The 15,840-nt window shown below is 37.3% G+C and overlaps 1 protein-coding gene across 3 annotated transcripts in view; it reads right to left on the minus strand.

Annotated features, from left to right (window-relative positions):
* SSH2 (slingshot protein phosphatase 2) overlaps positions 1 to 15,840 on the minus strand; it is a 248,908-nt gene that overhangs the window by 159,677 nt on the left and 73,391 nt on the right. The gene's annotated exons all lie outside the window — the stretch shown is intronic.

The following is a 15,840-nucleotide window of genomic DNA, read 5'->3' on the forward strand; positions in this document are numbered from 1 at the left end:
ATTAACTTCCTTTGTCCACATGGTTTTATGAACATGGAAGGCCCCTCTCCCCTCCCACATCCCTCCCCAGTTTTTTTCTTTCTTTTTTTTTTTTAAAGATTTTATTTATTTATCAGAGAGAGAGGGGGGAGAGAGCGAGCACAGGCATACAGAATGGCAGGCAGAGGCAGAGGGAGAAGCAGGCTCCCCGCCGAGCAAGGAGCCCGATGTGGGACTCCGATCCCAGGACGCCGGGACCACGACCTGAGCCGAAGGCAGCTGCTCAACCAACTGAGCCACCCAGGCGCCCCCCCTCCCCAGTTTTGAAAGATGGTTTCAAATGCCTGAAGTTCACGACATTTTTTTAAATCACCTGAGGGCTGTCTGTCTCCCTCCAAACTTGAGTTACAGTGCATCTTTCTTTCTTATTTTTTTAAAGATTTTATTTATTTATTTGACAGAGAGATCACAAGTAGGCAGAGAGGCAGACAGAGAAAGGGGGAAGCAAGCTCCCTGCCAAGCAGAGAGCCCAATGTGGGACTTGATCCCAGGACCATGAGATCATGACCTGAGCTGAAGGCAGAGGCTTAACCCACTGAGCCACCCAGACGCCCCTATATTTATTTATTTTGAAAACCTTTATCTTAAATGTTGGGAAAAACATTAAAATGCCTGTGGTACACATAGCTACGACTCCCTCAATGTAACAGTGCTGGGTACCAGGGAGATCAGTGATGATGGGAACTCAGCTCTCCAAAAGCATCTGTTGTCCCTCTTCCTAAACTGTAAGGCCTATAAGGGGAGCACTATGTTTCTATAGTGACAGTCAAGCTCAGGAGATATTAGATGCATTAATAAATATTGTCAAAGGTATCATAACCTTGGTATCATAACTAGGTATCACAACCTAGTGAGTGGCAGAATTAGGAATAAACCTTAGGCTAATTTCAATATATCAATAAACCTTAGGCTAATTCAATATATGCCTCATCTCCATTAAATTATTGGCCATATCCCCTTGGTCTGTCAGTCCAATATGATTTCTTAAAATGGGGTGGAGAGTGAGCAGCATCCACCGTAAGGTAATAAGACTATCCCTCTCTGCCATCTTTTGGGTCTCCATAATTTAATGTTTTTTTCATGACTATTACTCATTTGAGCTGCCCTGGGGTAAATGCTATGCAGGTGTGATTAGAGACTTTTCAGCTGAAGAAACTACCTCATGAAAGTGTGATAATTTGTTCAAAGTAACCTAAGAGTAAGCAGCAGAGTCAAGATTCTGTCCGATAAGGTCAAATGTATCTTCTGCTAGAACAAGCTGCTTCTCTTGTTATCAAATGAATACTCTGGGCGCACTGATAGGGGCCTGATCCTAAGACCTTGTCTTTAAGTTTTCTTCCTGTCCAAATCCTGTTCCCTCCTACTCAAATGAAAATCCACATCTCACTCACCACCATTGGTCCATTTCCTTCTTTGTAGCCTGAGCCCTCCATATGGACACATGGTCTTATGTTCAGCCAGGATACAGCGGTACAACTGTATTGTTTATTTTTTTTTAAAGATTTTATTTATTTATTTGAGAGAGAGACAGTGAGAGAGAGCATGAGCGAGGAGAAGGTCAGAGGGAGAAGCAGACTTCCCATGGAGCTGGGAGCCTGATGTGGGACTCGATCCCGGGACTCGGGATCATGACCTGAGCTGAAGGAAGTCGTCCAACCAACTGAGCCACCCAGGCATCCCAACTGTATTGTTTAAATGTTGAAATACTTCTATATGAGATGATAAGTAGTTGCTTTCTACCGCCTCTCAGAATGTTTCAAGATCCAATAACAAACTCGATGGTGGCTGGCACAGCAGAGGAATTCGAGGTCTTCCTCCTGCCTATTCTGATTGGTTTATAAACGTACCATACTAGTTGCTAAATATTTTGAATATCATCTCACCTACAGCAAATCTTTTCTGTGCTATAAGCTTTGATTTAAAACTCCTAGCTCTGTCTTAGATTCACCCTGGAAATAATGCCTGCATGCCCCTTTCACCTATATCATCTCTTGTGTGTGTGTGTATTTGTGTGTGTGCATCCTGCTAGCCACATTTTAATTGTTTAGACTGCCTTCTGGTTTTAATTTCAGTCCTCTGAGACATATAATTACCATGCCTCCCCAAGGAATTTAAAAATAGAAAAGGCCCTGATAAGATCTGGGGGAGGCGAAGTAAAATCTGATTATTAAAGTTTCTCTTAATATTACACATTTGAATTGTTTATGGATATAAAGAATTAGAATGCACTTAACCAAAGTTACAACCTGAAACACTATTCAGAGATAAGACCACAAAAGACTAAAAGCCAAAGAAATCTTGAGAAAGAAGAACAAAGCTGGAGGTATCACAATCCCAGAGTTCAAACTATACTACAAATCTATAGTAACCAAAACAGTAAGGCAGTGGCATTAAAAACAGAAACATAGATCACTGGAATAGAACTGAGAGCCCAGAAATAAACCTACTCTTAAAATGTCAGTGTGCTCTTACAACAAAGGAGGCAACAATATACAATACAATATCGAAGTTTCTTCAATAAATGTCGTTGGGAAAACTGAACAACTACATGTAAAAAATTGAAACCAGGCTTATCTTGCACTATACAGAAAAATAAATCCAAAATGGATTAAAGACCTAAATGTGAGACCTGAAACCATAAAACTCTTAAAACAGAGAGTAGTAATCTTTTGGACATCAACCTTAGCAATATTTTTTTGGATATGTCACCCAAGGCCAGGGAAACAAACAAGAATACACAATTGCAACTACATAAGACAAAAAGTTATTGCAGAGCAAAGAAAATCATCAACAAAATGAAAAGGTAACCTGTCAAATGGAAGAAGATATTTGCAAATGACATAACCAATAAGAGGTTAATACCAAGATATATAAATAACTCACAGAACTCAACACCCCAAAATAATACAATTAAAAACTGGGCAGAGGACCTAAATAGACATTTTTCCAAAAAAGATTTACAAATGGCCAACAGATACATGAAAACTTGCTCAACATCACTGATCTTCAGGGAAATGCAAATCAAAGCCACAATGAGATCATAACCCCACACCAGTCAGAATGGCTAGTATCAAAACGATAAGAAATAAATGTTAGCAAGAATTTGTAGAAAAGGGAATCCTCCTCGTGCACTGTTGGTAGGAATGTCAAGTAATGCAACCACTCTGAAAAAACAGTATTGAGGTTCCTCAAAAAACTACAAATAGAAGTCCTATATGATCCAGTAATCCCACTTCTGGGCATTTTTCCAAAGAAAATAAAAGTGGTAATTTGAAAAGATAAATACAGACTTCTGTTTATTGCAGTGTTATTTATAATGGCCAAGATATGTAAGTAACCTAAGTGTCTATCAGTAGACAAACAGATGAAGAAAATGTGATACAGATGTCAAATGGAATACTACGGAGCTGTTTTAAAAAAAAAAAAAAGGAGATCTTGCCATTTGCAACAACAGGGATGGACCTAGAGGGTATTTTGCTGAATAAAATAAGTCAGCTAGAGATAATAAAACAGACAAATAAGATAACAAAACAGACAAATGAGCGACAACAACAACAAAGAGAAACAAACTTATAAATACAGAGAAAAAACTAGAAGTTGCCAGAGGGAAAGGGGTGGGGTGATAGGTGAAATAGGTGAAGGGGATTAAGAAGTACAAACTTCTAGTTATAAAATAAATAAGTAGTGGGGAAGAAAAGTACAAATAACATTGTAATAACTTCGTATGGTGACAGATGGCAATTACAGTTATCTGGTGAGCATTTCATAATGTATATAACTGGAGAATCATTAGTTATACACCTGAAAGCAATATAATATGCCAACTATACTTTAAAAAGCAAGCCAGCCAGCCAGCCAGCCAAAGAACACATGCAGAAGGGTAATGAGCACTGATTGTCTACCAGATATTACTGAGCTAACAGCATAATTTTTTCAAGTTTTCCAAAGTCATTTTCAAACCAAGGAGTTGATAAACCAAATCCTGATACAGTCAGGGCTCTGATCAAAAAGAAATTAGAATATTTAAGACACAGATGTACTGCTAAGGCTAGTTTGGTTAGTGGGAAATGCACTGCCATTTTGTTTGTACTCATATTAAATCTAGACAATTAGCTATTCAGTCATTAACAAGGGAAAAGACAGAGTCAGGATATGGGATATCTTTGGCAAATAAATAATCAACATATTCACTAAGAGCTGCTAGAGTCCACAGGGGACAAAAAGAAATGTGAGACAGTACCAGAGTCAAGGAGTTAATCTGGCTATTATATTTGATAAGTGTATACAACAAGTACAATGTAAATGCATGGCACAGGAAGTACATTTCAGAATTTCAGAAGAGAGATCTCACGGTGGGTACAGTGTTCACAGGAACTGAGCTAGGAGTCCAATCTTGACAGAAGCATAAGATCTGAAGAGGCACAGAGACGAACAGGGCATTTGAGACATGAGCAAAAGGAAGGAAAACAGAACTACATTTAGCACTATTGGGAGTGGTGGTGAGCAGACCAGCTGAGTAGAAACCCAGGGCTTGCCTTGATGTGAGTTGCAAAAGGCAGAGATCTAGGCCTGATCCCATGGGGACGCTATGGAAGGTATTTATCCGCGTTTTAGAAAGTGGAACAAAATTATAAATATTTTGCTTTGGTGGTAATAAAAATTCTTTAAGGAAGTAGAGGTCAAAGCCAATCAAGAGAAATGAGGTACTACTCTTCCTAAAGCCAGAAGACATTGCTCAGTATAACCACAGATCTCCACTAGAGGGCAGACAAGTCAAGGCTTATTCTGTGGTTGAACCAGAGACACTGCATCCACAGAAAATACTGAGAAAACATCCTGTGTTGTTTAAAGACCATTTTTAGTGCTTTCAAACCTGAACAGAACCTTTAGCTAGTATATGAATCTTTCACAGAATAGCCTTCTTTGGTATAAAATGCTCCTTCTTCTTTTTTTTTTTTTTTAAAGATTTATTTATTTATTTGACAGAGATCACAAGTAGGCAGAGAGGCAGGCACAGAAAGAGGAGGAAGCAGGCTCCCCGCTGAGCAGAGAGCCCGATGTGGGGCTCGATCCCAAGACCCTGGGATCATGACCCGAGCCGAAAGCAGAGGCTTTAACCCACTGAGCCACCCAGGTGCCCCTGGTATAAAATGCTTCTTAATTGCAAAATGGTTCAAGAGAAGTTATACATTAGGAACCTGGCTTAGCTGTCAGGGACATGTGCTTATTCATCACAAACATAGCTGGGATGCCAACAGCAGCACTCATCACTGGCTAGCTTACCTCAAGCTTCCCCTCCCATCTCAGGCACATCCTAACCACCACTCATCCAATGACTAACAATGTATATATCAGCTGGACCATGATTTCAATCTAGGTTCTCCTTTTGGTCAACTTAAGATGGGCTTGGTCTTAAGGACTCATCCCTTTAAAGTCAGAGTGAGGTGAGTTAACCAGACAGAGGTTCTTATATGTACATTTGACTTATTAGGCTGAAGGGTTGTCATATGGGGGTGTTGGTGGGAGTCCTCAGGTCTCACTAACATAGTATCAATATTAACTTCCAAATAAAAGGGTTGAGAATGCCATCAAACTTTTTAGATGCTAAGATCGATTTTACAAAGTACCTGAACATTTCTTCTGTTTTGATCTCTTGCAAAATGTCTGTCATTAAAGATTCAAGGGCAGTAGTAGGTTGACTTTCTGTCATTAGCTGGAAGTAGTTTTCTTTCACTCTTCATCAATGCTAGTATCACAAGTATTTTCTTTTTCCTTGGAAAATGATAGCAGTTAGTGTCTTGAAAATTATAACATTTGGTTTCAGATATTAGGTATTTCAGCTGCAGGTAAATTTTGCTATCATAAAATTCTGGTAGTATCTTCAACAAGCCAGGCCACTGTGTATGTTAGACTTTGTATACTGTTCTCTCTGCCTATAATTCCCTTCATTCTCCTCGTCCCTTGCTTACTTCTACTCAAGTACAGTGGAACAGATCCTTCAACAAAGATGTCCCATTTTCCATGTTGTAGATTCACTCTCCAAACATTATTTACTATGTATAATTCGAATACAATAATGTAGTAAAAATTCTTAGCACAAGAATATTCATAGCCGTACCTGTTGCATATTTTCACAGAGTCAATCATTTCAGAGGCTTGCATAACAATTCTGATAGAAACAAGAATGAATGGGGCAATGTTCTCAATAACAGGAATTAGTGACCTAATGATCATTCCCTTCTTTTAGAATGCATTCCACTTATTTTATTTTCTGGGCGTGGTAATACCTATCTCTAATCCTTACAGAAAATAAAAGGATAAAAGGGCTCATTAAACTGTGAGCTTTTTGAAGACAGGGACCATGTTTTTTCTTTATATCTAAATACCTGGCACATAGTCATGTTTTTGTTGTTGTTGTAAATCTTTATTGAAATATAATACCATACAATTCACCTATTTATTTTTTAGTATCTTCACATGGTTGAGTATGTTCTTAAGTATGTGGTCACACATTTTAAAACCATGCCATATATTCAAATATAAAAGGATATTCACAGAGAGGAAAGTAATAAAAATTTTTAAAAAGTTTAACAAACTGAGAAAAATAGTTTCACCGTATATTTAAAAAATGGATTAATAGTTTCAAAAAACAAAGAATTCCAAAGAATCAACAAAAAAGAGCAAAAATCCCCACAGAAAATTGGGCAAAGAGAATTCACAAGAGATACAAATGGGCTGAAAAGGAAGTAAAAATATGGTTAGCTTGAAATAAAAAAAAAAATACAAAAATTCAAATAAAGATGTTGTACTGTATTTTCTCTACTAAATTATTTAAGATAAAACTAATAAAGTGCAATATTAACAAGAGGTCATGAAAATGGGCAGGGTTTTTTTTGGCACTTTGTATCAAGAGCTTTAAAATTGTTCCTATTTTTGACCTTATAGTTTCATGTCTAGAAATGTATTCTACCAAAAACAAAAATAAAACAGAAATATCCCCAAAGATTTATACAAGGATACCAAATGCAGAGTATTCATAATAGCAAACAAGTTGTAAGCCACCTTAAATGTACAAAGACAGGAGAAGTTGGGTAAATTAAGAAATTACCAAACAAAAGAATTTTATTAAGACCTAAATTTATACTGTTTACTTAAAATGAGAACATGATCAGCATGTGAGAATTACTGGGAAAAAAAAAAAAAGCAGATTTCTAATGGGATGTGCATTATATGTGGTAACTTTCTTCTTTATAATCATTTATATTTTCTAAACTTTCTACAATGATCATGTATTATAATCAGAAAAAAACTTTAAAAATGTGGAGTAAGGGCATGGGAGAAATGTACAGATTCTTTTTCTTTTCTTAATTAGATGTCTTCTGATATATTAGGTGGAAGATTACACATATCATCAAACCAATGTTTTAAAAGAGACATAATTAATAAGTTGGAAGATCAACCAGTAAAAGTCTCTATTGGCAGGTAAACGACATGCTCTTTTCTTCCTCTTTGAACAGCAGCTTCTCCTGCTATAGTCATGTGAACTCAGCTCGAGTTCACAACTCTTCCTATTCAATGTTCTTTTTCTCTAGAGCCATGCTTTTTAAACTGGGATACAAGTATTCCAGGGTCATGCCTCAGTGTGGTAGGAATTAACTGAAATCAAAGGATGAATATAAATCACATTCTCAGGGCATCAGTTTTGCTTGATTGGAAGTAATATTTTTAAATCTTTTTTCTTTTTAAGCGTGGGGGGAAGAGAGAGAATCTTAATCAGGCTCTACACCCAGAGCAGGGTCTACCCGTGGGGCTCAATCCCACAACCCTGAGATCATGACCTGAGCCAAAATCAAGAGTACGATGCTTAACCAACTGAGCCACCCAGGGAACCCAATGGTAATTAACATTTTTGTAGCAACAGAGATACAGATATATAAGCAAGAAATCTGAAGTAAACTGAAAATTCAAATAAATCTCGGACATATAATAGACTCCTTTAAACTCTGTATACCCAGACTGTCAGAGATTTCCTATTCACTCTCTTCTGCTGTTGAGAAACTTATGGTGGAAAGATTTGAGAGGACTGCTCAAGATACAGAGGACTGCTGTGTGCAACTTTATTTACTTATGTGTGTATGTATGTATGTGTGCATACATGCATGTATGTATTTTACATAGGCCCTACATCCAATGTGGCATTTGAATTCACAGCCTTGAGATTAAGAGTCATATGTTCCACCAACTGAGCCAGCCAGGCACGCCTTGCTGTGTGTAACTTTAAAATAAAGCTTGTGTGGGACATCTGGGTGGCTCAGTAGGTTAAGCATCTGCCTTGGGCTCAGGTCATGATCCCAGGGTCTTGGGATGGAGTCCTGTGTGGGGCTCCTTGCTCAGCAGGAAGCCTGCTTCTCCCTCTGCCTGCCCTCCCCCTGCTTGTGCTCTCTCTCTCTCTCTCTCTAATAAATAAATCTTTAAAAATAAAATAAGGCTTGTGCCTAATATTGAGCAATTAACATATAAATTAAATTCTGGGGAGTATAGTCAGTTAATAAACATGAAGAGAAGATCAGATGCTAATGACTCCTTATTCTAATTCCTGATTCGACCTCTAAGACTACAGGGCAGGCCACTTAACTTTATTTGGTGTCCAAAAACAAAAGACTGAAAAAACGAAAGTGGTAAAAAAGCTGACTGAGTACTTAAACAAAAGCCTCCATGCTTACTTGAAGTGAAACAGAGGTACTAAAGTGAAGAAAAAAATATGAAGTTATAAATCCGAATGTGATCTAATTCCTAATATAAGTGAGGCCTACCTAGTGATTTTTGCTAATACAGTGAGTATCATAAGGAATCCAATTATTAATAGTCTTCTGCAGTTAAAACACCCCTGGCTTTATTTTATTAATGGAAATAAATGACAGAGGGAAAAAAAATTGGCAAGTTATTGCAGGAAGCTTTTTTTTTTAAAATTTTTAATTTTTTTAAAAAAGATTTTATTTATTTGACAGACAGATCATAAAAAGGCAGAGAGGCAGGCAGAGAGAGAGGAGGAAGCAGGCTCCCTGCTGAGCAGACAGCCTGTGATCCCAGGACCCTGGGATCATGACCTGAGCTGAAGGCAGAGGCTTTAACCCACTGAGCCACCCAGGTGCCCCTGCAGGAAGCTTTTAATTACACTCACAGTCCCCATTAACCTTGACAACCCACCAACTCGACTATAATAAGAACACCTCCCCCACTAATATAAGTCTAACTAGAACTGCATGATTACAAAACGTTGTTTAAGAGGAAGGTAGGATCTTATGAGAGAGAACTATTCAGTCATCTGAATTTCCCCTCTAATTTGTTAAACATCAGAATCATGTATTGTCAATTTTTAGATTATCTAGCCCACCTCAGAAGCTTCTTGGTTACTCATTCTTTTTTTTTTTTTTTAAGATTTTTTTTTAAAAGATTAATTTATTTGTCAGAGAGAGAGAGAGCGCGAGAGCGAGCAGCACAGGCAGACAGAGTGGCAGGCAAAGTCAGAGGGAGAAGCAGGCTCCCTGCTGAGCAAGGAGCCCAATGTGGGACTTGATCCCACGACACTGGGATCATGACCTGAACCAAAGGCAGCTGCTTAACCAACTGAGCCATCCAGGCGTCCCTTGGTTACTCATTCTTATGTGTCTATTGTTTTTCATTAAATGTGTCTTTCATTTCATTAAAAATGTCTCCCCATTTTCCCTTCTAGCCTCATTTTTACTTCCCTAAGACTGCTATCTATCTTTCCCTTTCATTTTGCATAAACCTCAAAAAGTTTTCTCTTTGGTTCTTGAATTTTATACCTTGAGATAACTTTAGAAAATATTTATATTTAGAATATACACACACACACACACACACACACACACACACATACACACACACACACACATATATACTCTGGGAAAATATTATTGATGCATCTCTCCCACCATCCCCTCACCAGTTAACAGTCTAAGACTGAAGAAACTTAAGCTATAACCAACTTTTCAATATAATCCTTTCCTTCTTCCATCTACAGGGAGTTAGGGATAAACCTCATCAGTGATGTTTTGGCTCAATAGAATTCTGACAATTGAAGACAAGTAACTATAGGAAGTCTGTGATGATATAGTCAAATCATCAACAAATTATCAACAAATTACCGTGTTATCTATTAGTAATGTATTCTTCAATCTAGATTTTCCCCTCAGAACTGAATAGAAGTGGGGAGGAAACAGGAGATTAAAAAGGCAAACCATAAAAGGCAAGATGGGCATACCGGATAGGAATCTCCTTCCCTTATTTACAGATTCTAGTAGAAAAAAGCTTAACTGAAAACATCTATCCTCACTGTCATTATATATTTCTTCTTGAGAAACAAGTACAGCCCCAACAGGGATTTAGCTATATTTGAAAATTCAAGAAACCAGTAAAAAGCACCAGCAATGCCATAAGAATACAACTCATGGAAGCAAAAGCAGTTTTAAAAAGACAGTCCCCAGAGAGTATCCTGGTCAGTAAACACTCTGAAGCAACCACCAAGAAATATTTATTACTTCCCTAATTTCCTGGAAACATAATTTTCCTGATAAACAACGCCTTGAACATCCCATGAAAAAGATACCTAAGACTACTGAGTAAGGTCTGGTAAGATGAAATATTGCAAGCTACTATTTCATATAACTTAGAGTCAACCAAAACTATGCAATAAAATATGGAATAAAATAGTAGCTATAAAGTATACTGCAGATTAAAAAAAAATTCTCAAGCTATCAAAGTAAATTGAGATGGCAGACAGAAATGCATTCATGCTGGGGTGCCTGGGTGGCTTCAACAGTTGAACATTAGACGCCTACTTTCATTCAGCTCAGGTCATGAGCTCATGGGTTGTGAGATGAGCCCTAAGTTGGGCTCCACATTTGGTGGGAAGTCTGCTTGAAAATGCTTTCCCTCTGCCCAGCCCTCATCCCCCATTCACATGTGCACACTCTCTCTCTCTCTAAAAAATAAATAAATCTTAAAAAAAAAAAGTGTCCATGCTATATATTCTGCAAGATTTAAGAGACCAACCATAAGAAAAACTAGGTCTTGAAGAAAATCAATAGTGGCTTACAGTTTTATCTATGTATATGATATGAACACATGTACATAGTCATCACCAATCTCAAATAAGTGCTTCCACAGACTGCACCATGAAACTGAATTTTTATAAAGTGATCATTTTCAATTTTACAGATTTTTTAAAATTTATTTTTAAAGATTTTATTTATTCATTTGACAGACAGAGATCACAAGTAGGCAGAGAGAGGGGGAAGCAGGCTCCCTGTTAAGCAGAGAGCCCGATGTGGGGCTCTATCCCAAGACCCTGAGATCATGACCTGAGCCGAAGGCAGAGGCTAAATGCACTGAGCCACCCACGTGTTCCAATTTTCATAGTTTTGAGGAGACACATAATTGAATACTCAGTATGCACAATCTAATGGCAAGTAAACAGTTATTAATAGTTACCTGTGACAATTATGAAAGCTATGTAATATATTCAGATCTGATCCTCAGCCTGCAGAACAACTGCACTGCATAGGTAACTTAATAAGTAATCAATGGTGGGTTCATAAATAGTTACTTCTTAGCCTGCATAAGTCAAGGGTTTAACACAATTTCACATAAGTAAAATATTAAACATATTTCCACTTCTTAAACTATTCTATTTTATGTGAACTAGTCCCATGACATTTTCATATCAGGGGATTGGTTAGGCAAACTAATTCAAAAGTTATGGTTCTTTTCCTTATATTGATTAAAATAAATACCAATGCCAATAACAGTTACACTTATAATGTAGAGAGGCCAAGGTTATAAATATTCAACTTTTTTTCCCATACTTCAAAAAGCTTGTGTGAGAAAAGCAAAATCTGTTTCTATATACTCTTGACATTCTTAGATTCTTCTTTTTTTTTTATTAAATTTTTTATTTTTTATAAACATATTTTTATCCCCAGGGGTACAGGTCTGTGAATCACCAGGTTTACACACTTCATAGCACTCACCAAAGCACATACCCTCCCCAATGTCCATAATCGTACCCCCTTCTCCCAAACCCCCTCCCCCCAGCAACCCTCAGTTCGTTTTGTGAGATTAAGAGTCACTTATGGTTTGTCTTCTAAATGAATCCACCACAGAAATACAGGACATGATGCTTCAGACATACATGCCCATTTTATTTAAGAACTGTCTCATAAGTCACTCTAGTCTCCAAGTACAGGGCTAGATGTTGGGGATAAAACAGATACAGTCCCTGCTTCAGTCTGATAATCAATCTAATAATCAGAAGCAAATAAGAAAAATAAACTGTAACTACAAGTAGTTGGGAAACAAAATAATATTAATGGTGTTCATCATGCATACATACTGACTGCACATCGTAGGTCCCAGCTTTTATGCTGTTTGCAGTAAAAATCCTAACTCCTTTCTAACACTTATTCCTCAAGGCTTCTTCCATTCCTCGTCATTCATTTACAGAATATAACAAATTTAAGTAAAACATTTCCATCGAATTTCTGGTATGAGTGCTGTCATGGAGACTACCTCACAGGCTATTAATGTAGCCTTTGGATTTTAAATCATAAAGAAGCCTATGGAAAACTAGCTAGAAAATTTTTTTAAAATTACAACAGATATGAAATTCAGATTAGACTGAATTCAGCCCATTGTCCCCTCTCTCTTCCAACTGGTCCTTGGACTATGCAGCAGTTTCTGCCTCTGCTATTGGGGGAACCATCAACTATAAGAACTCCAAGCACTTTCATTTTTCTCTTCTCCTATATCATCTACAAGCGTCTGAAAGAGTCCATTCAGAATTCAAACCACTTCAATGTACCCTAGGAATATGCTTTAGTCAAAAACACATTTTGCTTTGCCCTTCTTACATCAAGTACTACGTTCTTGCTTTTTAGGAAGAAAAATCATACAAAATCCTAAAGTCTCTGATCTCCTTTGATTGGGTATTAGCTCTCCTTTCCTAAAGTCCTATTCTTTCTTCTTGCATTTATCTTCTTTCTTCAATTATAATTATATATATTCACAACTTATCCTTATTAATTAAGAGTAAAGGACCTAATACATACTCTAAATATTTACTGAATAAAATATGAAAGCAAATTATGAAAAAAAAAGCTTCTAGGTAAGGAAAGGGAAAATGAATAAAATGGACTTCACAAAAATGAAAAAACAATGGAAGGATAACATTCTGGTCTATTACATAGCAATAAGGACATAAAGCAAATAATTAGCCAACCAAGGCAATAAAAACCCAAGAATACCTAAATGTGTTATACCTAATAAACTTTGGAATTCAGGGTGATAAGAAACTGGAAACAAGAGCTAAATAATAACCTGGGTCAAATTTGTAGCTAAGTAAATGGAAAGATCACAGATAGAACCAGAATCACCAATGCCCTTTCTCATTCAATGCATCTTGTCCTCTGAATTCAAAGATGCTGCTACCTCAAATACATTATTTACCATATACCATTATTTACCACATTTCCCCATGTGCACAATCAAGGAGAGGTAAGAAAAGGAAAAAAACCTATTATTATTATTATTATTATTATTATTTTGGAGGGGGAAGAGCAGGGGAAGAGGGAAAGAGACAGTCTTAAGCAGGCACCATGCCTAGCGGGGAGCCCGACACAGGGCTTGATCTCACAACTCTAGGATCATGACCTGAGCAGAAATCAAGTGTTCGCCGCTTAACCATTGAGCCACCAAGATACCCTGAAAGGGAAAAAAAATGTATTTTCATTTTACAGGTAGAAAAATAACTCAATGTGCTCTGCCTGTGAGAATATTTTATTCTTCACACAAGATGGAGAGTCCAACACAGATACTGAAGTTTACAATAAATAAATTAATATGTGTGCATGTGTGTGTATATAATTTTTTTCTTAATAGCAAAATATTCCCCAATATTTTGGTGAAAAAATTTTATACAACTGCCTTTAAAGTCTAGGACTGGGGCTTGTTTTTTTTTTTTTAGTGTTCCAAGATTCATTGTTTATGCACCACACCCAGTGCTCCATGCAATATGTGCCCTCCTTAATACCCACTACCAGCATGTTTTATGTAGCATGAACAAAAGGCATTGCCTCAAAAAGGCATGACTCAAAATGTTCATGTTTACAGAGCTCATCGCTACCTACATTATACATTTTGCAATTACTGTAGCTTCCCTGATGGTTATTACCAAGGCCTCTGTTAATTTCAAGGGTTTCATACTGATCCTACAAGGCTGCAAATCAAGCTTTTGTTCAATCTGTCCTTAAACCATTTCCTCCTACTTGTCTGGTTTCTCTATTTTCAGAGAGCAAGGCCTGGTTAAGGGATATACCCTACTGTTCAGGTCACATAAGAGAAGTTGTCATGGGCAAGGCCAGAGTGCTTACATAGTGTCTGAGTTTTAAACATCTGTCATTATAGACTTTGTCCTGCCATATAATATGAAACAAGGCAACTATAATTTGGTCAGAGGTCACAGCCTTAAAAGCAGATTTAACTCCTGTATGGTAAACTAGGAAACACTGCTGTTTACTTCTAACCTGTAATGTTAATAACGAACTAGAATAACTATGTATACTAAATATTTTAATAACCTCATTCTGTGGACATTAGTGTTTTTAGATGTTGTACTAAAATATTTCTTCACCTGAAATATTTAGAAAATTTTAACATAGAAAAATGTATTTCATACAAATGTCAAATCAAATGGGCTGTAATAACACATAGCATCAAAGTCTTAGTGGCTCAAAATAGTAACAGTTTCTCATTTATACTACATGTCCATCTTAGATTAGTGGAGATTTTACTCCATGTTATCTTCACTCACCAAGGACATGACTGGTCACTATGGCAGGGAGAATGGAATATAAAGAATCATGCATCAGCTCTTAAGACTTAAAGCCTTCCACTCAGAAGTGGCAAAAGTCACAAATTTCATTTGCCAAAGTAGTTATGTGAGCATTCCCAACTCCCAAGGGAAGTATAATCAATCCCACCATTATCTAGAATAAGGAGAACCAGAAATATTAGCAAACACAAATGACTATCATAATAGGTAAGATACTGTATTATACAAGATGCTTTTGGTTACAAGCAATCTGTAGATTATAGATAAGAAAAATGTAGTAGTTAGGTTGTGGTGCACATAACTGGTAAATCTAAGGAGAGTGGGAGATTCAGAAATGCAATGGTGTCATTAGGTCTTTATCTTCCCCTCTCTCTTTTTGGACTCTGTTTCCTTCTTAATCTTAGGCAGACTGTCTCCACGTGGTCGTTAAGATGACCACCAACCACACCAAGCATATTATCATCCTCTTAATCAGAGAGTCCAGAAAAAAAAAAAACTTAATCCTTTTGCTGCAAGCATTTGTATCTATCTCTTAACATGACCCTGATTGGCCCCGCTTGGTTCACATGCTACTCTGGATCCACCATGGAATCTAGGCAAAGTGGGTACCTTGACCAGCCTGACATGGGTCTAGGGACATATGGCTGTCCTAGTGGTAGAAAAGCAGGGCCAAGGGGGTTGTTAGCACCATGGAATTATACAGAGTAGAACAGACAAGCTCCCAAAAGAAAAGCAGACCATATCAAATAAGCAGCAGCTATCTCGTGAGAGAACTCTGTTATTTCATTTCCTTCATCATTCCCCTAAACCGTGATGACATACGTGAGATTAAATTCTATATACTCATGTGGTTTTGGCTTTCATACTATAAATTATTGCTGATGTTAAGC

The sequence above is a fragment of the Mustela putorius genome, unplaced genomic scaffold, assembly GCF_011764305.1.
Source record: "Mustela putorius furo isolate JIRA1106 unplaced genomic scaffold, ASM1176430v1.1 tig00003962_pilon_pilon_pilon, whole genome shotgun sequence".
Classification (NCBI taxonomy): domain Eukaryota; kingdom Metazoa; phylum Chordata; class Mammalia; order Carnivora; family Mustelidae; genus Mustela; species Mustela putorius.